Raw genomic sequence first — 22,687 nt, forward strand, 5'->3', positions numbered from 1 at the left:
TGCATTAGGCTCTTCAAAGGCATTGTCAGTACTAATTAAAAAATGAAACAACAAAGTCCTGAGTGACTTCATCAATAACAAGGCAGATCCTGGGATATAGGAAGAATTAAGTTATTTACTTTTTATTTCTCTCTGTCAAAAACCGGCATACAGGCTCATTGCAGCAGGGAAATTGATAATATTCTTCTTAAGAAGAACAGTTCAGGGTTGACAGATAATTTAGTTCTCATGAAAGTAAAAAGTCAACCATACCATTTCCTTGCTGCCTACCATTCTCTAGAAAGCTCAGAGCCTTCCCCCATGAGAAGTCAGTTTCCCTTAGGGAGGTCACCATTAAATGCTTATAGAAATCAGATTTTACAAGTGGTTATCCATTCTCTGTATTGGTTAGATTTTTGTGGTAACTACAGTAAGCAAAAGTTCACAGGCAAGTGGACATTGGTTGGCCACTGAACTCTGACATGCATACAACACTTCTGGAACCATGTACTTAATAGTTATATACAAATAATGACATACAGACCTACATTACTAAGTTATTGTGAAGTTCATATAAAGTACTCTGCACACCAAGCTATCAAATACAGGGCCAGCTATGTGTGGCACACAAAAGTGGATATATCTGTGTTGGTTCCCAGCTCTGTGCATTTTTTTCATAAAACCACAACATTTTAAATAATGAACTTAATGCTTTTTTTTTTACTGCCTTCATGTAGATGGATATAGAGGATACTTGAATCTCCAACAATTGAAATGAAACTCAAGACTCTAGTTGGTTAAGGGAGAACAGAATCATTACATAGAGAGCTTAGCTGTGGTTTTGTATAGCCACCCCCAACACAGGCTCCATCATCACTTTATTTGTCAACATTCCAAACGCAGGCTCCATCACTTTACTTGTCAACATTCCAAACACAGGTTCCATCACTTTACTTGTCGGCATTCCAACCCTGAGTGCATCATGCTTCCTTAATACATGTTCTTCTAATTTTGTTACATGCTGACTAATTTTGTGCCATCTTGACACGGGCTAGAGTCATCTGAACATAGGGAGCCTCAGCTGAGAAAATGCCTCCATAAGAAGGGGCTGTAGGCAGGGCTATACTATATTTTCATAATTAGTAGTTGATGTAGACAATGCAGACCATTGTGTGTGGGGCCATCCCTGGGCAGATGATCCTGGGTACTTTAAGAAAGTAAGCTGAACCAGGCATGAGGAGTAAGCCAGTAAGCAGAGCCTGACTCTGTGTCAGTTCTGAGATCCAGGTTCCTATGTGGTTTGAGTTTCTGCCTTGCCTTCCCTCAATGGACTGTGATTCATGGTACATAAGCCAAATAAATCCTTTCCTCCCCAAGTTGCTTTTGGTCATGCTGTTTCATGATAGTAATAGTAACCCTAATTAAGACACCTTCCAATTTCTCTGTTTTTATTCAAATTTCTTATGTCATTTGCTGTAAAAGGCTCCTGAGTGAATCTTTTTCTGTGCTGCATCAGGTGATCTTAGAAATTAGATTCAGAACCCAAACTGAGTTACTGTATTTCTTTTTGGGTTCATACTGTCATATTCCCTCATCCCAGCTGTCTCTCTAGTCAAAATTCCAGTCAATCATTGAAACGCTTCTGTGTTGTGCTTTGTAAGGGGGCAGAGACAAAGAGTGCTGTTTTTGACTGAAAGGAAGGCACAGCGTGAGACGAACAATGACTTCTGTTTTTACATTGTGGATCTGTCTGTATCATCAGTGCGTCTGAGGAGAGAGGGCGGAAGATAGCTTTGCTGAGACAGCTCTGAGCTCCGATAGCTTTCCATTAGGGGTAACTTTTATGGAACTCCATTTAGGAAACATCGAATTTCTGGACAGTTTTCTAAAATGGCCCAGATGAATGCATATGTAGCTAAGAAGAGAGGGGGTATAATTATGTGATCTCTCGTTTGTTAGCAGCTAAGTGAAATGAGAACAGGTCCCATGGGGATTTTCCCTTTTCCTCAGATATTGTCTTCTCCATAAATAATTCTCTTAATAGTAGATAACTAGTTTGTTGAAATCAATTACGGTTCAGGTTTTTTATACCAAGAACTTTAACATAAGCAGATAGTTTATGGTGATATAACTTCTAAGGTGAGATGGTTGGTCAACTTTGAGAACTTAGGTGAAACACCATCAGAATCACACTTGGAGGGTGTGCTGATGAGGATATGTTTTTCATCAAAGATGTTAAATTCAGATGCCATTTTGTGGCAATACAGACAAGATAGTTTGGAAAGAGTCTCCACCCCTAGATGAAGACTCCATTTTGAACATCTTTGTCTCATCTCTGAGCACTTCTTCTAAAATACATTGGATGCTTAGGTTCTTTACAACAGTTGAAAAAGCTGGAGAGACTTTTGAAAAAATACAGAAAGTATTGGAATATTAACTAATGTTTTAGTTAGGGTTCTATTGCTTGGAAGAGACACCAAGCCCACACCAGCTTTTACAAAGGAAAACTAACTGCGGTCTCCTTAAGTTCAGAAGTTTAGTCCATTGTCATTGTTAGGATTCAGGCATTATGTTTGCTCTAGTCACCTGGCAGGAAGAACCCAGGCAGTACACTGGCCAGTCCATGGCCTATGGCTGCTATGTCACTACACAGTCTGTATGCACAAAGGTCCCTTTAAGAGACAAGCTCCACCCACTCCCAATCTCTTCTGAAGAGGAAGACTGATACCTACCACTTCTTCCTCTTTCTCTGTGTATTTCTCTTTCTGCCTTCCTTTTCCCAATCCCTTTTTTTTAAATATAATTTTTTTATTGAAAAAAAAAAGATTTCCGCCTCCTCCCCGCCTCCCATTTCCCTCCCCGTCTCCCTTTTCCCCCTCCTCCCTCTCCTCTCCCCCTCCCCCCCACTCCTCTCCCCCTCCCTCTCCAGTCTGAGGGGCAGTCAGGGTTCCCTGCCCTGTGGAAAGTCCAAAGTCCTCCCCGCTCCATCTTGGTCTAGGAAGGTGGACATCCAAACTGGCTAGGCTCCCACAAAGCCAGAACATGAAGTAGGATCAAAACCCAGTGCCATTGTCCTTGGCTTCTCAGCAGCCCTCATTGTCCGCCATATTCAGAGAGTCCGGTTTTATCCCATGCTTTTTCAGTCGCAGTCCAGCTGGCCTTGGTGAGCTCACAATAGATCAGCCCCACTGTCTCCGTGGGTGGGTGCACCCCTCGTGGTCCTGACTTCTTTGCTCATATTTTCCCTCCTTCTGCTCCTCCTTGGGACATTGGGAGCTCAGTCCGGTGCTCCAGTGTGGGTCTCTGTCTCTATCTCCATCCATCTCCAGATGAAGGTTCTATGGTGATATGCAAGATATTCATCAGTATGGCTATAGGATAGGGTCATTTCAGGTTCTCTGTCCTCAGCTGCCCCAGGAACTAACTGGGGACATCGCCCTGGGCACCTGGGAGCACCAAATCTCTTGCCAACCCTAAGATGGCTCCCTTAATTAAGATGTGTGCTTCCCTGCTCCCCTATCCGACCTTCCTTTATCCCAAACATCCCGTTTCCCAAGTTCCCCCCAACCTCCCCTTCTCACTTTTCTCTCCCCATCTCCCCTTACCTCCCTCCCCCCCCCCCCCCAAGATCCCATTTTTTGCCCGGCAATCTTGTCTACTTCCCATAATCAGGAGGATAGCTATATGTTTTTCTTTGGGATCACCTTCTTATTTAGCTTCTTTAGGAGATCAAATTATAGACTCACTGACCTTTATTTATCTCTAGAAACCAATTATGAGTGAGTACATCCCAAGTTCATCTTTTTGGGTCTGGGTTACCTCACTCAGGATAGTGTGTTCTATTTCCATCCATTTGCATGCAAAATTCGAGAAGTCATTGTTTTTTACCGCTGAGTAGTATTCTAATGTGTATATATTCCACACTTTCTTCATCCATTCTTCCATTGAAGGACATCTAGGTTGTTTCCAGGTTCTGGCTATTACAAATAATGCTGCTATGAACATAGTTGAACAAATGCCCCTGTCATATGATCGGGCCTCTCTTGGGTATATTCCCAAGAGTGGCATTGCTGGGTCCAGGGGTAGGTTGATCCCGAATTTCCTGAGAAACCGCCACACTGCTTTCCAAAGTGGTTGCACAAGTTTGCATTCCCACCAGCAATGGATGAGGGTACCCCTTTCTCCACAACCTCTCCAGCAAAGGATATCATTGGTGTTTTTGATTTTAGCCATTCTGACAGGTGTAAGATGATATCTCAAAGTTGTTTTGATTTGCATTTCCCTGATCGCTAAGGAGGTTGAGCATATCCTTAAGTGTCTTTTAGCCATTTGAATTTCATCTGTTGAGAATTCTCTGTTCAGGTCAGTGCCCCATTTTTTAATTGGGTTAATTAGCATTTTAACGTCTAGTTTCTTGAGTTCTTTATATATTTTGGAGATCAGACCTTTGTCTGTTGCGGGGGTGGTGAAGATCTTCTCCCAGTCAGTGGGTTGCCTTTTTGTCTTAGTGACAGTAAAACTCCCACATAGGCTCTGCCTGCATGACATATCTGTACCTCACGAGCCATGGGCTTTCAGCTATCACATGGTCCCTTGGTAAGCCAAGTTCTCTCATTACAAAAGTCATTGCGGCAGGAAACATACTGGCATGCAGGGAGACATTGTGCTGGAGAGGTAGCTGAGAGCTCTGTATTTAGATCCATAGGCAGCTGGAAGCAACAGTGACACATTGGCCAGGCTTGAGCTTCTGAGATCTCAAAGCCTATCCCCTAGTGACAAACAGTTTAAAATAACCCATATTCCTTATCTATGCTTTGCCATGTGGTTTGGTACCTTTTCTCAGTATGGCATGCCTATCTTGCGTCTTTTTGTGTCTGCTCAAGATTCCTCTGACTCTACCCTTCTCCTTCCCATCCTTCTGTTTGGCTTTCTCGTTCAACCTTATCCTGTTCAGCTGTTAGTCAGTCAACTTTTTTATTAAACCAATCACGGTGACGTATATTGACACAGTGTAAAGGGATATTTCACAGTCTTTGTTTTGGTGTTAAAAATGGACAAGTAAAGTCTTAATTTATAGAAATACGATATAGGTAAGAGAATCTCAAAGTATAAATAATAGCGTATGAACCAGATGTGCTTACAAAAAAACAATTTCCGCTACTGTTTAACAATAGTGAAGCAAAAAGCTTTTTCCAGATATAACTCAAAGGAAGTGAACAATAATATCAACTCATAACAAGGGAGTATCTGTTTAATGGAAACAAAATATGACTTCATTATTGGATATACTTTTTCCTTGTGACAATACAGGACAACCTGTGATATGTGTTGTGTAAATGAAATATATTTATAATGAGAGCAAGTATTTTTTCCTCTTATATTGTTGAGGAGCCTTTCCAGGGTGTAGAATATTTTCTAACTATCATTTCTTTCCATTAAAGCAGTAGTCATTCTTCCATATAATGGTGTGAACTGTCAGGTACTGGCAAGTCCTTATTGCTGATGTTCTTACCACCACATTATGTATTTATCTTAAGATTTTAGAACATACATTACACAAACTGCTATTATGTGAGAACTGCTTTCTTTCAATATAAATATGATGACTGGGTGTAGTTGTGGCAGGAAAATCATAAATGACTTAAATCCTTTCTTTGGGGAAATGTTAGAATGTTGTAATGAAGAATTATTAATTTGAAGTTTTTTGGGTACAGAAAGCCTGTTTATGTGTATAAATATAATTTTAAAAGTATACTTGTATTGTTCCACATATCCTTAATCTGTTTGAATAAAAAACTTCCTACTTTTCATATATCATCCATTTCGTTGTTTTAAATATTTTATCCTGACCTCTAAAAAAATAAAATAAAATTTCTTTCCTATACATACTAAATTTACTCTACACATACTAAAACATTTCCATTACACCCTTTTTATAGAAGTTTGACATTGTTCTGACTTTTTCATCTTGTATCATCCTGACTTCCAGCACACACTGATAACCAGGGATTCTCCAGTAAACTACTTTTTTCCCAAGCCATTTTTTCTCATCTATGATAAACAGAAATCAAATAATAGTTCTCAAATTAAGTCAAATGAAATATAAGTTAAGTCTCTTTTAGAGACACTTATTTTAGTTTATTTGTGGATTATTCTGTGCTATTCTATAATCAGTTTTCTGCATGGTTTGTATTTGCAGACATAACTCTTCTGACTTTTAAGGGACAAAGGTAGAGATGAGTTTTCCACATGGTCTAAGCATCACGAATAGGAACGAGAGTGGGCTTTAAGGTAATGAAAACACAAATCATATGGCAAAGCTGTGTCTTCAGCTATAATACAGAGAGGACTGTGGGATGTAACATCAAGAGCCAAGTAGTACAAAAATAAAAAGCAGGTGAGAATAGCAAAAGCTCTTGTATTTCATTCCAAGAATTTTTGAGCTATAGGTTGCTGCTGGCATTTACAGTTCAGGGTATCATGACCAAATCTGATCTGTTACTGCTACAGCTACCTCACAAACAACATTCCTTCCACACCACTTTCATATGCTCTATAAATGGAAGGAACTTTTTTTTTTGTTTCAACTTAGGTGGAATATTAGTATCAAAGCTTAAACAGTGGAAATGAGCTCTATTTAGTTCTTTTTAAATATTATTTCTTCATCTCTAAATGATGTCAATAAGCTAAAATACAAATATGTCAATAATAGCTCATCTTTTACATAGGACACAGAAAAAGAAGTTATTTATGTTCTATAGGCCTCTTCAGACAGTTCTAGTGCCCTCTGTTGTATATAGCAGGAAAGCCAGGAAACAGTTCACAGTTCTTCACAACACAACACTATTGACTGAGAATGAAAACAAAAGATGATGTATGTGGAAAATTGAGTAAAATATGTTAAAAGGGCCAATTATTAGCTTAAAAAATTCATCATTGTCATTAATAAATACTTAGGCTGTAACCATAATCTTAACTTTTTGGTAATAAAAGAGATGGCAAAAGAAGGTAGTTTGCTTAAGAAACAAAGGTAAATAAATAGGTAGATCTTTCTAATAATTCACTTTGCTCATTGTTATGACCAAATGCCTGGCAAAATAACATAACTGTAACACCCGATTTTGTGTTACACCCTTGGTACAGTTCGCGTGCCACTGTACCATACGCTAGTCAGGCAAGGGCCTGGAGATTGAAAGAACACACAAAGAGACCTGGGTCATTCAAAAGGAGATCAGCCGAATGCCATTTATTCAGACTTGGGGAAGTCCTTATCTACCTAACTGCTGTACAAGGACCTCTGCCCAGGCAGGTGGGAAATTACCATATTAACATTGGAGTCAATGCCCTACAGCTTATCACCAGGCGGGGCAGGGAAGCACAGGAACAAACAGCATGCTTTGTCAACTGACCAGAAACTGTCCTCACGATGCACCCCAGGAGCAAGGGCAGACCTGGGCCCTACACATAAGTGAAGAATACTGTTTTGTTTTGGTTTCCCCACATGGTAGGGAAGACATGGTAGAGTTTGTGATGGGAACATTCTTCTGGTCTTCTCATAGTTGGGTTTAGAGAGGAAGCAGAAAATTTGGATAGGAAGTGGGGCCAAGCGACAACCCTCAAAGGCACACTCCTCGTTATCCACCTCTGCCAGTCATGTTTCTCACCTCAAAGATCACACAGTTTTCCTAAATGGTGAACCAACTGGTGAGCAAGTATTCAAACATGCACCAGTGGGAGGTGGGAGTGGGTGACTTATTTCTGATTCAAACAAAAATGGTGTGCAGATGAAGCTATGTGAGAATTTAGCCATAAGAGATGAGTTGTTCCCTTAGGACTGTCAGAGTCTATCCTCAAGTATGCTAAATTTCCTGCTCCAATATGAATTCTTCCATATTGCAAAACCCCAGTGATGGTTATTGTGATTTCAATGCCCTCAATGGCAGCTCTGCATCTCTGTTTTCTAGCACTGATAAATTTTGGTAAATAATGTATAGGAAAAACAAAGAATAAGAAGTGTATTTCAGTCTGTTAACTATTTAGTAGACTTGGGCAAAATACCTAATCTTGCACTTTTGCCTTCACTGATAGGAAAGTGAAGCTTTGAAGAAGTTAAAGACCAGTTATATAGGCAGAGTTACAAGGCTATACATGGACTACACTTCACGAACTTTAGAATTTGGCACATATTTCTCACATATTGGATGCTTATAAAATAGCTGGGTCTTTGGGGCTCAGTCTCCAAATCAATAGGAACAGTGAAAAGAAGTAGGAATGAAGTAATCTGAGATCATAGACATTCACTCCTGAGTTGATTGCTTCTTTGATAACTGTATGAATAGGGTAAGGTGAGTGGGTATCTGTTTTCAGTTATGTAACTCTATTTCTCTCCTAATGACAAGATGTCAGGGCAGAGTTCAAACTTAGATTTTGTAGAGTTGGTGTCAATATTATAATGCCTAATTTTTGTCATTTATCTGTTTTTCTTTCATTTTCAGATAATAATAGAATTTTTTCTTTTTTATCATTGAACTATTCTTTTCCAATAGAATTAGCTTGTTTTAGTTTAAGAAGTTTAGATTGTTCTCTTTTCTGGACTACAAATAATCCCTGAAAATATTAAAATAATACATTTTTGAAAATTGTTTGAATTTAGTTAAGATGTTTCAGAGATTCAGCAACAACAACAAATGACTCAAATAAAAATATTTATGGAATCCATCAGAGAAAACTGTGATAAAAACATCCTCATACCTCAGAAAGAAGTGTGCTCAATATTATGAACTGTAACATGAAAGATTTATGAACGCTTTTTATCCTAAAACTTATGAGATTCTCTTAGAACCATGCATTTGAGAGATGCCTTGAATGGTGTGTATAGAAGCATCCTGCTAAGAAGAAACCAGAAAAGCTAAATCAGCTTTATTCTAAATCATCATTGTCTGTGTCTAGGAACAAACTGGATGAAATTATTCACCCTCTCTTTGAAAAATGTTAATGCAACTTTCTACTAATTCAAGTCAACTTGTATCTATTGATTCTTCACCATGTGCTTGTGATAGAAGTGGCTAAATTTCTTGCCCTTTGATAACCAACAATTCAGGTAAGAAGTCAAATAGTACATATCAAGTCCAAATGTAAAATTCAGCTATTATCTTAGATAAGCAAAGGGACATGCATGATTGCTGCTGGGAGTTAGTCAAGGCTGGTTGAAGAGGAGACTTGCTCCACAGAAAAGCTGTCATTTAAGCCAGATAAAGAACAGGTTTTTTTTTTCCTGAATTCTAAAAATGTGCTCATTAATTTTTTGAATATTGTCTTTTCTTTCTCATTGACCAAGATTTCGTACTATGTAACTTATTTATTTGGTAAGGAATTAATTAACTAAATTGCCTTTTAAAATACTTTTATGTGTCTTTGAAGTCCAAAATTGAAAGTTAACATTTTTATTTTTCAAATGGAAAGTTTGAGTCAAAAAGACAATTAAATGGAAAACTAGAAGAGAAGTGACATTTCTGTTTGTACAAAGAAACATTTTATCTGCATATTTTAATTAATAAATCAAATCAAATTGTCAAATCAATGAACTAAAAATGCTAACATTTATCAGGATTATGTTTTAAAAAACATGTATTTTAATGATTTTGATACATATCCTAATGCAATATATTTACACAAACTAATGTGATTCTTTACTATAATCCTGAGATCCACCTTCATGTATGTGACCCATCATTGATTAAAAATGACATATGCAGGGTGCTAGAGAAATGGTTTGTTGATTAGGAGCTCTTACAGAAAAATTGGATTCAGTTCTTATCATCCACATGGTAGATCACAACCACCTGTAACACTATCCCAAGGAAATCCAATGACTTCTTCTAGATTCCTTAGTCACCTGCACATATGTGGTATATATACAGACAAGCAGATGTACACAAACACATAAAAATATGTGTCTTATACATCTTAGTTAACACAAGAGTTTCTTTGTACACGGACAGGAATTCAACTGTTATTACTTGGTTTCAGAAGTTAGAATGGAATCAATAAGTCAATGCCTGTGTTTGGACTTAATAAAAGTCCAACAACAGAATGACTCAACATTCAAATGGAATGACTTGGGAAATAGTTATGATCATGAAAGGGAAGGTGAACATCATTCAAAATAGTAAACATTACCTCAAAAAGCATTTTTTTTCATTTACTTAAATGTTCTTTACCAGGCAAGTGAAGCAGGGTAGTTCTACTCCACTAAGGAGATGACTGAGAATGAAGACGTTAAAAATAAAATGATTAGCTGAGAGCAAGGGTATCGATTCTTCATCCTGAGCCATTTGGGAATGTTGTGTGTCCTCAAGATATATACAAAGCCAAAGATATCTTTTCCTTCTTCCATTATGAAGTATAAACCACCTGCAAAGACAAAATGTGTAAGCAAATATAAAGTGTTCCAATATATTGCAGACAAAATGGCATGTCTCAGGAGCCAGGTATCACTGCTGTAGAAAGTCTTACAGCTTGTGGTTGCCTGCCTACTAAAACGTGGCCTCTTGTACTATATATGCTGATGCAGAGCCTGTGTCTGCCCCTTCTTCCCCGATGCCCTTTCAGATTGTTGGATTCTCTCTCTTTCTCCGCCTTTCTTCCTCCCAGCATTCAGTTCTGTCTTCCCTGCCTACCTAAGTTCTGCCCTATCAACTAGGTCAAGGCAGTTTTTTTTATTCATTAATTAATGAAAGCAACACAAAAACAGAAGGAACTCCTACACCAGTATACAGATTTCTTTGTTAAGATAACTATAAAATGTATTTTAAAATGTACACCTTGAACTATAAGGAATGAATATGGATTGGTGTCTTAAGTATTTTGATTATAATTTTAATAGTTACCAAACTTACAGCAAGCTGAAAAGCTGAACTTTAATTAAAGCCATATGGTCCTAGGCATGTTTTCAAGACAATGAAAACAGTGCTGAGTAGAATTTTTCTAGTAGTAGAGATTGATTTGTTAATAAATAAAATTGTATCACTTCTATATTTATTCCTATCAACCAAAGGGAAAAGAGGACAGTTATTGTAAGAGGAAGTAGAGCTTCTCTTTTGTCCAGGCTTCCCTGTCCCAAATAATTACACAAAAGCTTATATTAATACAGAATATTTGATCTATAGCTCAGGCTTTATTACTAACTAGCTCTTACAACTGAAATTAATCCATTCCTATTAATCTACATGGCTTCCTTGTTTTACCTGTTCTTTAGCATCTTGCTTCTCGCAGTGCTGGCTCATCTCTTCTTTAAATCTGTCCTTCTTTCTCCTTGTATCTTTATTTGACCTTTCTGCCTAGGGTTTTTCTGCCTTATTATAGGCCAAAGAAGCTTCTTTATTACCCAATTAGAGGAATAGATATTTATAGCATAGAAGAATTATCCCACAGCAATTTATTTCTATTATTCATTCACAGTGAGCAAGGAAAGGCTTGGATTTAGTATATTGTTTCCTGGTCTGTCTGGTGAATCTCTGAGATTCAATATAGATTTGACACTAGTTACTTGGCTCTTCATTCTTCCTTCCTGGATTTAACTATAATAGTTCAAGGAAAAAGAAGTTTTATGAATTAGAACCCAATCAGTTTTAATACTAGTTTTTGAGGTATGTATGAAGATCCCTGATTTTTTTGTCCAAATGACTGTCTCTGCCTCTCACATTCCCAATTTACAAGCTTGCATCATACTGACAAGGCAAGGGCTACACCACAGGTGCCCCAATGTTCCACTATTCCCCACTTATGATTCTTTTTAGTAAAACACACACACACACACACACACACACATACACACACATGCACACAACTCTAGGTGGAGAACATTTCTATTTTCTCTACACAGATCTTAACTGACTTGAAATGTGGCTGGTCCATGCTTCTTGCCTAGTGCGGTACCTTGAACATACCTATATAGTACAATGGATGAATGTCAAGGGACATGAGGTACATTTAGTGAGGACACCATTTTAAAAAAACTTAATTTTTTCTTTCTTCATGAATTACTGCACAGGTGAGTTGGAAACACAATACATCCAGTTTTAATGAAGTATTGTGTTGTTTTCCTTTCAGAAACCTTAACTTTGGTGATGCTGAGATTAGGTATACTAACATCTGGTTTAACAGTTAGATTCTATGTTTATCAATTAATGGATCAAAGAATTGTGCTTTTATATGAGAGAATGCTAAAATGTCATTCTGGAACTGTTTTGTTCAGAATTACACAAGTCAGAGTAACATTTTGTCACCTATTTGTATCAACATTTAAAAGAACACAGTAATCTTTCTCTTCCTCCCTCCCTTTTCTCCCACTCTCTTCCTCTCCTTCTCTCTCCCTCTCTCCTTTTCTTTCTCTCTTCTGTGTGTGTGTGTGTGTGTGTGTATGTGAGTATTGTATATGCATGAGTTCATAGGTATATACCGGCATGTTAAAGCCAAAGCAGGATGTTGACTTCTTTCATTCTTTATTATTGTTTTTTTTAATTTATGTGTATGTGTGTGCCTGCCTGAGTTTATGTGCATAGTGTGTGTGTGTGTGTGTGTGTGTGTGTGTGTGTGTGTGTGTGTGTGCAGGAATCTGGAAGCCAAAAGAAGGGAACAGATCCCTAAAACTTATGAGTCACTATGTGGGTGCTGGAACCTGAACACAAGTCCTCTGCAAGAGCAGTAAGCACTCAACCATTGAACCACCTTTCCAACCATTGAGATAGTTTCTTATAAATGCAAGCTGGAGGTTTGGGATAGGTTGGCCACCTGTCTCACCAGCCTCTATCTTTCAGTGCTTTGGTTTCAGGTACTTGTATGTGCATGAGCACAAGAATACTAGTTCTTTTCTTCCATTACAAACTCCCGGGTCAAACTCATGTTCTTGGGCTTGGCAGCAAGAGTTGATTTGCTCATCCAAGTAATTTTTAAAACATACTTTTAGGTCTTCATCTTTTTATATGTAATAAAAGGAATTGTTTTATAATAAACTTTTTCTTTAAGTCAGTATGTAACTTTGCTCTTTTGGGTCACATGTTGCCCTAGTTTATTTTATGGATTTTATTTATTTTATTGAGGCAGAACCTCTGAATTTGGTATGTATTAATTTGGAACATTACAATAACTAAGTGAGAGCTTACCCTCATCACCCCATGGAAACGGATCTTAGTCTGCAGTGGTATAGTGAAAAAAAGGGTAAATATACAATAATGAACATCTGCTTTATGAGATTTTGTTTTTCATTCTTTCATTTTTCTTGCAGAATGAAGTCTATTTCTACTGTGTTAAAAGCTAATCTGTCTTATTACTCACTAGAATAACAATTACTTCCTCACAATAAGTTACAATTTTAATAATAAAGCTTTGGGGGACATTCCAACTATATGCAAATTATAACAAGTCTTAAGTATAATGCTGAGGAAATTGAATGTTACTGTTATATTTTAGGAATTCTATTTATTAATCTTAATCTTGAATTTCACTGGAGTGAATACAGATGTTGATTAGGGATCCTCTGGGAAGTTTATTGTGCTTTCTATCAAAAGTTACCCCCAAAAGATAGGAGTTCCTGGGTAATTTAGGAGTTCAGAATCACTTACCTCCATTCAACCCTAGGTAAGTGGACTAAAGAGTGTTGTTGAAGATATACTAGTCTTTGGTTTGAAGAGAGTACTGAAGTGAAATAAAGAGACAATGTAAATATGTCTCAAGATCAATTTCCTTGAAACATGGCAAAGGTCATCCAAGGAGTAGTTGAAAATAATGATCTCACTACATAGAATGGCATTCTTATGTACCCTCTAAGAGCATATATTCTTAATCTTTATTATAAAGACTAATGCCCTTAAGCTATTCTTGTTAGGTTTGCACCGCTATGACAAAAATCCCTGAGATAGCAGCATAGAGAGGAATAATTTATTTGAGATTACAGTTTCAGAGATTTCAGTTCATAGTTCTTAGCTCTATTATCTTTGAGAATAACTTGGTGTAGAAAAAAATTAATGGGAAAAATTCTTCAAGTCATGATAGTTAGGAAAATGGTGAATATAGAACTGGAGAATAGGAATCTTCAAAGTCATGGCCCCAATGACTCACTTCCTCCAAAAGTTCTGCAACCTTCCACAAAACACCACTCACTGGGAATCAAGTATGTACTTAAGGGGGGTATTTCAAGTTCAAGTCATAGAATTCTGTTCTGTGCCCTAAATGCCTATCTTACTTCTGTTTGTGAGGCTATGATAAAACACCCTCACAAAACAACTGGGAGGGAGGATGGTGTTGTTTTGCTTTACTATTCCAGGTTTCATTCCACTTCAGCTCCTTGTATTGGGCATTGTTTCACATTTCCAGGTCTTTGTCATCTTGGAATATCCCCTGAAGCCTAGGATGCATCTCAAAGCTTCACACCTAGCTCACAGAAACTGTCTGCCTTGGCTTCAACCCTGCCACATATTTCCTATTCTCCAATTCTGTCCCTTAAAATAGGATTGGAAACCTTCTTGATCACATAATTCTCATTCTCCACACCTGAAAAACTAGTATCATGTAGACAGTGTTATGGGCTGCTAGCAGCTCGAGCAACAAATTGGATACATATGGATTGTAGGCACATTAGCTTCTCAGTGCCCACATGGTTGAACACAGGGAAATGGCTGCTGAGGAAATGATTCAATAGGTGGACCTATAGGATCAGGGTACCATAGAGCCCTCTTCGTGGGAGAATTTTTTTAATGATTTTATTATTGTTGTTGTTATTGTTATTATTAGTAGTATTAGTAGTATTTTTTTACATCCCAACCACAGCTTCCCCATCCTCTCCTCCAGTCCCTTTGCTCACCCGTATCCACTCCCCCTCCTTTTCTGTTTAGAAAAGGGCAGGCCTCCCATGGATATTAGCCAAACATGGATATCAAGACGAGGACCTCCTTTTGTATTAAGGCTTGGCAAGGCAACCCAGTAAAAGAAATAGGGTCCTAAAAGCTGGCGAAAGAGTCAAACACAGCCCCTGGTCCTGCTGGTAGGAGTCCCACAAGAAGACCAACTTACACAACTGTAACAGATATGTCGAGTGCCTAGGTCAGTTCCATTTAGGCTCCCTAGTTGGTGATTCACTCTCTGTGAGCCCTATGAGTCAAAGTTAGTTGATTCTGTGGGTTTTCTTGTGGTGTCATTGAAGCCTCTGAAATTACTGGGCACAAATGAGAATGTATCATGAAACACACAAGGAAACCCACTTTAAGAGTTTATTAAAGAGAAAGACACATGCACACAGGCCTGAGAAAGTTGCTGCAGGGAGTGAGAGTAGGGATGGTGTATCCAGCTTTTAAAGACTGTCTAGCACATATGGCCAGGGACTTAAATAGCTGTGTTATGTGTAGATGATGGTGCTCACACAAGAGCACAGGGCTTATTTGGCTGTGTCATATGTAAGCGAAGTGACTATGATGTGTGAAGGTCACATAGGGCTTTTTGGTGGCTATATACTTTGCCTGAGTGCTTGTTGGCATGTGTGGCCCTGGAACCCAGAAGTGCCAGCCACAACGCTGTGTGATAGGGACCATAACATTTCACCCTTTTGTTTACCATAAATATTTGTGGGTCTAGGGGTCTCCAATGGGTGGGAATCTCAAGGTTACTTCCTGCTGGCTTTGTGGGCATCAGAGGGTTGGTGTGCTTGACCTGTGCTTGACCTGGGGTAGTTGGTTATTTCTGTGTTTCCTGGACTCTGCAGAACTTGCCGGCTTGCAGCTTGGACATGGCAAGATGCTGGCAAGGCAGAAGATTATGTTTAGAACAAAAGATTAGATCCTGAGGGAGGAGAGTCCCAAGATGAAAGATGGAGGGAGTTTTTCCTGGGTTCCTGAGGTAGAGGAGGGAATTTTCTAAGGGTCCCGAGACCAGGAATGATACTTATCTTGGGTGACCAGGGAAGAATCAAATGATACTTATCTTGGGTGAGTTGTTTGTATGTGTAGGTCCAATTTGGCTCCCTGGAGCTTATGAGAATGTTTAAATTTATAAAAAGAGATAAATTTTAGACATATTGAAAGCTTATGGTTATGACAGTATAGTGTTGGAATGGAAGATAGTTGTATAGAGGAGAAAAGAGAAGAAAGTGGAGTTATTAGACCTCTTTATGGTTTACCTGAAGTTGTTTTATCTGAAGCAAATCTTAAGGCACTTGTTTTCTTTAGCACCATGCTGTTACCTTAATGTCCAAGAGACACTGATGCAGTCAGTGATAAACCTGTTATGTTAAAGTCTGTTTTGTGAGTTTCCCTTTGGAGTCTGGGGCTGGGAATGTCTCCAGAAGGTTATTGTTTCTTACCACCTGGGCTTCTGGCAGTCTTTGTACCACCATCTCTGTGTTTAATGATAGTCCCTGTCACAACAGCTTAATGGTTAACTGGAAATTTAAGTATGACATTGGAGATCCAGAGAAATTGATAAAGCAGATAGGAGAAAGAGGAAGAGGGAGAGTATATAGAGTTTGTGGCACAGAAGAGTTGAATAAGGTGGTGAGACTTTATTCTTCTTGAACTGGAGAAAAAAATAGATTTTCTTGGTGTCTTCTGGATCTTAAGGAAACAGGTCCCAGTTTGAGTTACTGTATATGAGGAGGGATGTCCAGAGCTGGAAGGATAAAAGGTTTGAGATGAGACGGGTGAATCCAATGAGGGAGGCCTTCAAGCTTGGCAGCTGTGGGAGTTACAAGAATTACTTTAAAGGGGCCCTGCCATTTAGGGGGAAGGGGTGAGAAGTGTTGGTCTTGAGGGGGAGAAATGGACCTGGTCCTCAATTTTAACTGGATATGAGCATGGATTGGCACTTGGTTGAGGTAGTGAGTAGTCAGTAAAATCCCATAAGAGAAAGCAGATGGACATGATATAGCAGCAGTGTAATCAGGTGATCAGGGAGGGGTGAGGTTTTGAGTGAGAGGCTGGGAGTTAAAACTGGCAGCCCATACATAAATTCAAAGGACGAGATGGAAAGGGTCTTTCTTTGGCAGAGACCAGAACCTGAGATGAGCTAGAGACAAAAGTTTTACCAAGTCAAGGTGAAGTTTGTGTGACATTTTAACAAGAACATTTTTAAAGGAATGGTTAGTTTGTTCTACCTTCCTTGATGACTGTGGATGGTATGAAATATGAAAATGCCAGGGAATGTTAAAAGGCTTAGATAAAGCTTGAGAGGTCTTGGAGGTAAACTCTGGGCTCTTATCTGACTGAAGATGACTGATGATTTCTCAGAGAAGAACATCAGAAACCTCTGGGCTCTCTTTTTGTAGTGGGAACACTTTAATACACCCAGACATGGTGCCCACCAAAACCAGGAGATATTTAACCCATCTGACTGTGGGCATATGAGTAAAATCCACCTGCCAGTCAGTTCCTGGAAAGGAGCCCCTGTCCTGGTGGGTGGGAAAAGGGAAGCTATAATATTTGGTCTTAGGATCTGACTTTTGACAGATATTTATGAGAGGCAGTGACAGATTCCAAGAACTCTAAGTCCTCAGGGGTAAGTTGGAGGTCAGCTTGACAAAATGGAACAGAGCCTTAATACTATGATGTTGGTAGTACAGAATTTTCTGGGTGTCAGGGGGTGTCTGCAAGAATGTGGGTTGTATTGTATGAACTTCCAGAGGTGATTGAGGTAGGAATCTGGGGTCTGGAATGCTGCTGTCCTGGCTGCTTGGTCAGCCCAGTATTTTCCTTTGGAATTAACAGTCTGATGAGACCTACAGTAAATAATTCCTATAAATTTGAGAGAGATTGGAGGCCTTTAATAAGTCCATAATGTAACCTGAGTTACGTATGGATACTCCTTTTGTAGTAAGAAGTCTGTACTCTTTCCAGATAGCTGTGTGGGATAGGAGGATATGAAAGACATAATTTGAGTCTGTGTAAACATTTAAAAAATTGTCCCTGTGCTAACTGGAAGGCTCAGGTGTGGGCTGTTTAGTTGTATGGGCAGGGAGTGCCTGTGCCTCCACCACCGCAGTATCTGACATTATGGCATAGCCTGCTCTATGAGTTCCCTCACATAAAAATGAGCTGCCATCTGTGTACCAGGGATAAATAGCCTGGTACGGTTTGCCCTCCTGTATATGTGAGTGGTGGGGCAGTAGATCTTCTAAGGTTTCTATGCAGGAATGAGATGGGAAATAATTAATATTAGGCTGAGATAGGAGATTTGATATATTAAAGGGTGGGCAAGATTGGAAACTGAGTATGGCATCTTCTACTAATGCCAGCTGGAGGGAAAGAACTCAGGAAGAGGGTAAGGTTTGTAAGACTTTATAAGTTAAGAGATGGGACAGATTGTGCTGGGAGAAGACAGTGGTAGATGACCCAAAGTTTAGTGTTTCTGACTTACAAATAAGAAGATCAGTGGCCACTAAAGTGCATACGCAGAGTGCCCAGCCCTGAGTGGTGAGGTCCAGCTTCTTTGACAGGTATTCTACAGGAGCAAAGAAAGGTCCCAGCTGATGTACTAGGACCCTAAGGGCATATTCCTCCTTTTCTGTTGCATAGAGGGAGAAAGGACAAGTTAAGTCTGGGAGATGGATAAGGGTCTGTTGGCGCCTCTGAGAGGGCTTAGTAATGGGATGGGGAAGAGCTTGTGTGGAGGGCTGAGAGCAACCTCATGTAAGGGGTGGGCAATGAGAGAAAAAAAGGGGATCCAGGAATGCAGAAAGCCAGCTATTCCTAGGAACAATAAAATCTCTTTAGTAGAAGGAACTGCAAGTAACTGAATTAGTTTTATTTTTCTGTTTAGGGTAATAGCTTCTTGGTTTGGGGTAATAGTAATTCCAAGTAAATGAACTTAAAGGTAGACAGTTGGATCTTAGAAGGTGAGATGCTATATCCCTTTTTGGACAAGAAATTTAAAAGAGTAGAGGTATTAGTTTGGCTAATCTCTAAGGATGGACTGCAAAGTAAAATTTCATCTACATACTGTACGAGTTAGACTTGGGGAGAATCAGTGACAGTAGATCAGAAGCTAAAGCCTTACCAAATAGGTGTGGACTTTCCAGGAATCCCTGGAGAAGGAAAGTCCAGGTGAACTATGTGGAGAGGTGAGTGTCAGGATCTGTCCAGATGAAGGCAAAGATATTTTGAGATTTAGAGCTGAGAGGAATAGAGAAAAGATGCTCTTCTTACTCCACATTCTCTTCAGCATGAGATGCCACTTATGTTTTGATCCTGGCCATTCTGACAGGTGGAAGATGAAATCACAATGTAGTTTTGATTTGCATTTCCCTGATGGTTAAGGATGTTGTACATTTCTTTAAATGTTTCTCAGCCATTTGAAATTCTTTGTTGAAAATTCTCTGCTTAGATCTGTACCCCATTTTCCACTGGATTATTTGCTTTTCTGATGACTAGTTTCTTGAGTTCTACAAAAAAAAAAAAAAAAAAAAAAAAAAAAAAAAAACCCTCTGTCAGATGTGGGGTTGGTGGAGATCTTTCCTCATTCTGTTGGTTTATATTCTGTTCTATTGTCAGTGTTCCTTGCCTTACAGAAACTTTTCAGTTTCATAAGGTCCTACTTATTGTCTATCTGTGTGATTGTTATTTTGCTCATCAAGTTCTCTCCTATGCCAGTGCATTCAAGGTTATGTACCACGTTGTCTTATATTGTGTTCAGTGTGTCTGGATTTATGTTGAGGTCTTTGACCTACTTGGACTTGAGTTTTGTGAAGGGTCATTAGATTTTTATTTTTCTACATGCTGACATCCAGTTAGACCAATATCACTTATTGAATATTCTTTCTTTATTTCATTGTATAATTTTGGGTTTATTGTCAAAAATAATGTGTCCATAGGTGTGTGAGTCTTCAATTTGATTCTATTGACCCATCTGTCTATTTCTAATATCAAAACCATTGTGGGTTTTACTACTCTGACTCTGTAGTAAAACTTGACATCGGGGATGGTGATACCTCCAGAAGTTCTTTTATTATAGAGAATAGTTTAACTAAATTCTTTTTTTCCATTTGAAGTTGAGTACTGGTATTTCAAAGTGTTTAAAGAATTGTGTTGAGATTTTGATAGAGATTGCATTGAATCTATAGATTGTTTTTGCAAGATGACCATGTTTACTATGTTAGTCCTAATGATTTATAAACACAGGAGATTTTTTTCATCTTCTGAAATCTTTTACAATTCTTTCTTCAAGACTTAACATTCCCATCATACAGGTCTGTCTTGGTTAGAGGTACACCAAGATCATTTATATTATTTGTAGCTCTTTTGAAGGGTGTGGTTTCCCTAAGTTCTTTCTCAGCATGTTTCTCATTTATATACTGGAGGGCTACTAATTTTTTTAAAGTTAATTTTGTAACCAGTCACATTGCTGAAGGTATTTATCAGCTCTAGGAATTTCCTGATATAACTTTTGGAATTACTCATGTATACTATCATATTATCTTCAAAGAGCAATACTTTGACCTCGCCCATTCCAATTTGTATCTCCTTGATCTCTTTTAGTTGTCTTATTGTTTTAGCTAGAACTTCAAATACTATATTGAAAAGATACGGAGAGAGTGGAAAGCCTTGTTGTGTACCTGATTTTAGTCAAAATACTTCAAGTTTCTCTTCATTTAACTTGATGTTAGCTATCAACTTGCCATATATTGCCTTTGTTATGTTAGGTATTTTCCTTGTATCCCTGATTGCTTCAATACTTTTATCATGAAGGGCTGATGAATTTTGTAAAAGGCTTTTGCAGTATTTTATGAGATGATGATGTGCTTTTTTTTTCTTTCAGTTTTTTATATGGTGAATTACATTGACAGATTATTTATATGTTTAACCATCCCTGCATCACTGCCATAGAACCTACTTGTTCATTATGCATGGCCTCTTTGATGTGCTCCTGGATTTAGTATTATCAAGAGAAAGTCTTTTAAATGGCTTTATTCTTTCATACCTGTGAGCCTACTTTGGCTGGGGCTTGAACAATTTCTGAATTATACCAAGGCATCTTTTCTATTGTCTTAAAGAAAAGCAGATGGGATCTTCTTAATGGTAACAAGCTTTTCAGAAGCAATGATTTCTTTAGCACTGACTTTATACAGCCTTTTCTGATCATAATACAAGTTCATTTATTCTAGTCTACCACTGTTTTTGAGGCTCATTATAATTTGCCTAATTGTATCCTGCAGTAACTATGCCATCATCTGAAGGCTAGATTGTCTAAAAAGTTCCTCTGATATGACTATTAGTCAATCATTTTAAAACTTGGTCTCCTACAGTTTCAGAGAACAAACAAAATATAGGCAAATTCTTTGCCAGAATATAATTTGTATGACTTCTAGTTGACAGAGCTTTTATTTCCACATACAATATTATAAAGTATACTCTTTATTGTATACATTCTTATTGACATTTTGGTTATCTGAGATCCCACAGAAAAATTAGAAATCATTCTATATATTCTCTATTCCTCTTCTGAAATATATTTAAAACCCTCCTGAAAATCAATTCCAAACTTATGCCATACACAGTCATGCTTAATTACACCAATTCCATTTTTCTAGTATTAATTTTTTTTGTTAGTTTACTTTGCATTGTTGTGACAAAAGACCTCACAAGGCATCCTGAATGAAGAAAGTTTTTCTCTAGTTCAGTTTCAGAGAGTTCAGTCTATGGTTCTTGGTACTATTTAAAGGGATTTTCATTGTGAATCACTGTGGTAGAAAATTTCCTACCTCGTTATGGACAGGAACCAAAGAACAAGGAAGAACAACAGTCAGGTCTAACACACACAGGTATGCCTTCTGACACCTGTTTTGCCTGAGTAAGTCACATCTGTCAAAGGTTCTGTAACCTACCCCAAAATGCAACTAGCTAGGAACTTAGTATGACTACTGGGGTGTTTTATACCTTAACCATAGCAAATACATTAAATGAATAATATATAATCCTCATTAAAGTGATATTTTTATAAAAGAATTGTATATTGTTCTTTTTTGATTTTATTGTTAAAATTATTTTGAGACATAGCTATCATAGTAAATTAGTGTGGTGATTAATTTTGATTGTCAAAAGTTGTTGCGGGAGGTCCTTCCGCCCCTCCAACCAATAGCTGCCGTGATACCAGCCCATTGGGGCGTGGCCTCTCTCCCTTTAAAAAAGCGGCTATTTCCTCTGCTCTCTCTCCTCACTTCCTGCTATGCTGGAGACTAGACTCCCTTCCTGGTTGTGCAGATGGCTGTTGTCTGAGACAGTGATCTGTAAGTTTTCCCCTTTAAATAAATAACACCCTATTAATCATAACTCCAAACTGGTGTGGCCTTGTTAGTGACTTACGCCTTCATCTGGCGCCCGAACGTTTGGCTTTTAGGACCTCTTCTTTCCCTGCTCGAGTTCGGCTTGGCGCGAGCCCTTCCTTCCTTAGCCGCGGCCTGTGCCTTGCGGGGGCCGTGTGGCCTGTGCATTGCGGCGGCCCTGTGGCCCGTGCCTTGTGGCGGCCTTGTAGCCGGTGCCTTGTCCGTGGAGCCAGCAGTTTAATATAAATTATCACGCACTGGCTTTTCTTGCTGCAGTTCTTTATATTTTTTTAGACACCTCAGATTGACTTCAAGTCCCCACACACCCTATCATCTGCTTCCCCACTTGGATTGAAACTCCACAGGCCCACGTAGTCTCTGCCTGCGTGGTTTACTCTTTTCTGAGTC

This window comes from Alexandromys fortis, unplaced genomic scaffold (assembly GCF_014885135.2).
Source record: "Alexandromys fortis isolate MF-2015 unplaced genomic scaffold, M_Fortis_MF-2015_v1.1 scaffold_345, whole genome shotgun sequence".
NCBI lineage: Eukaryota > Metazoa > Chordata > Mammalia > Rodentia > Cricetidae > Alexandromys > Alexandromys fortis.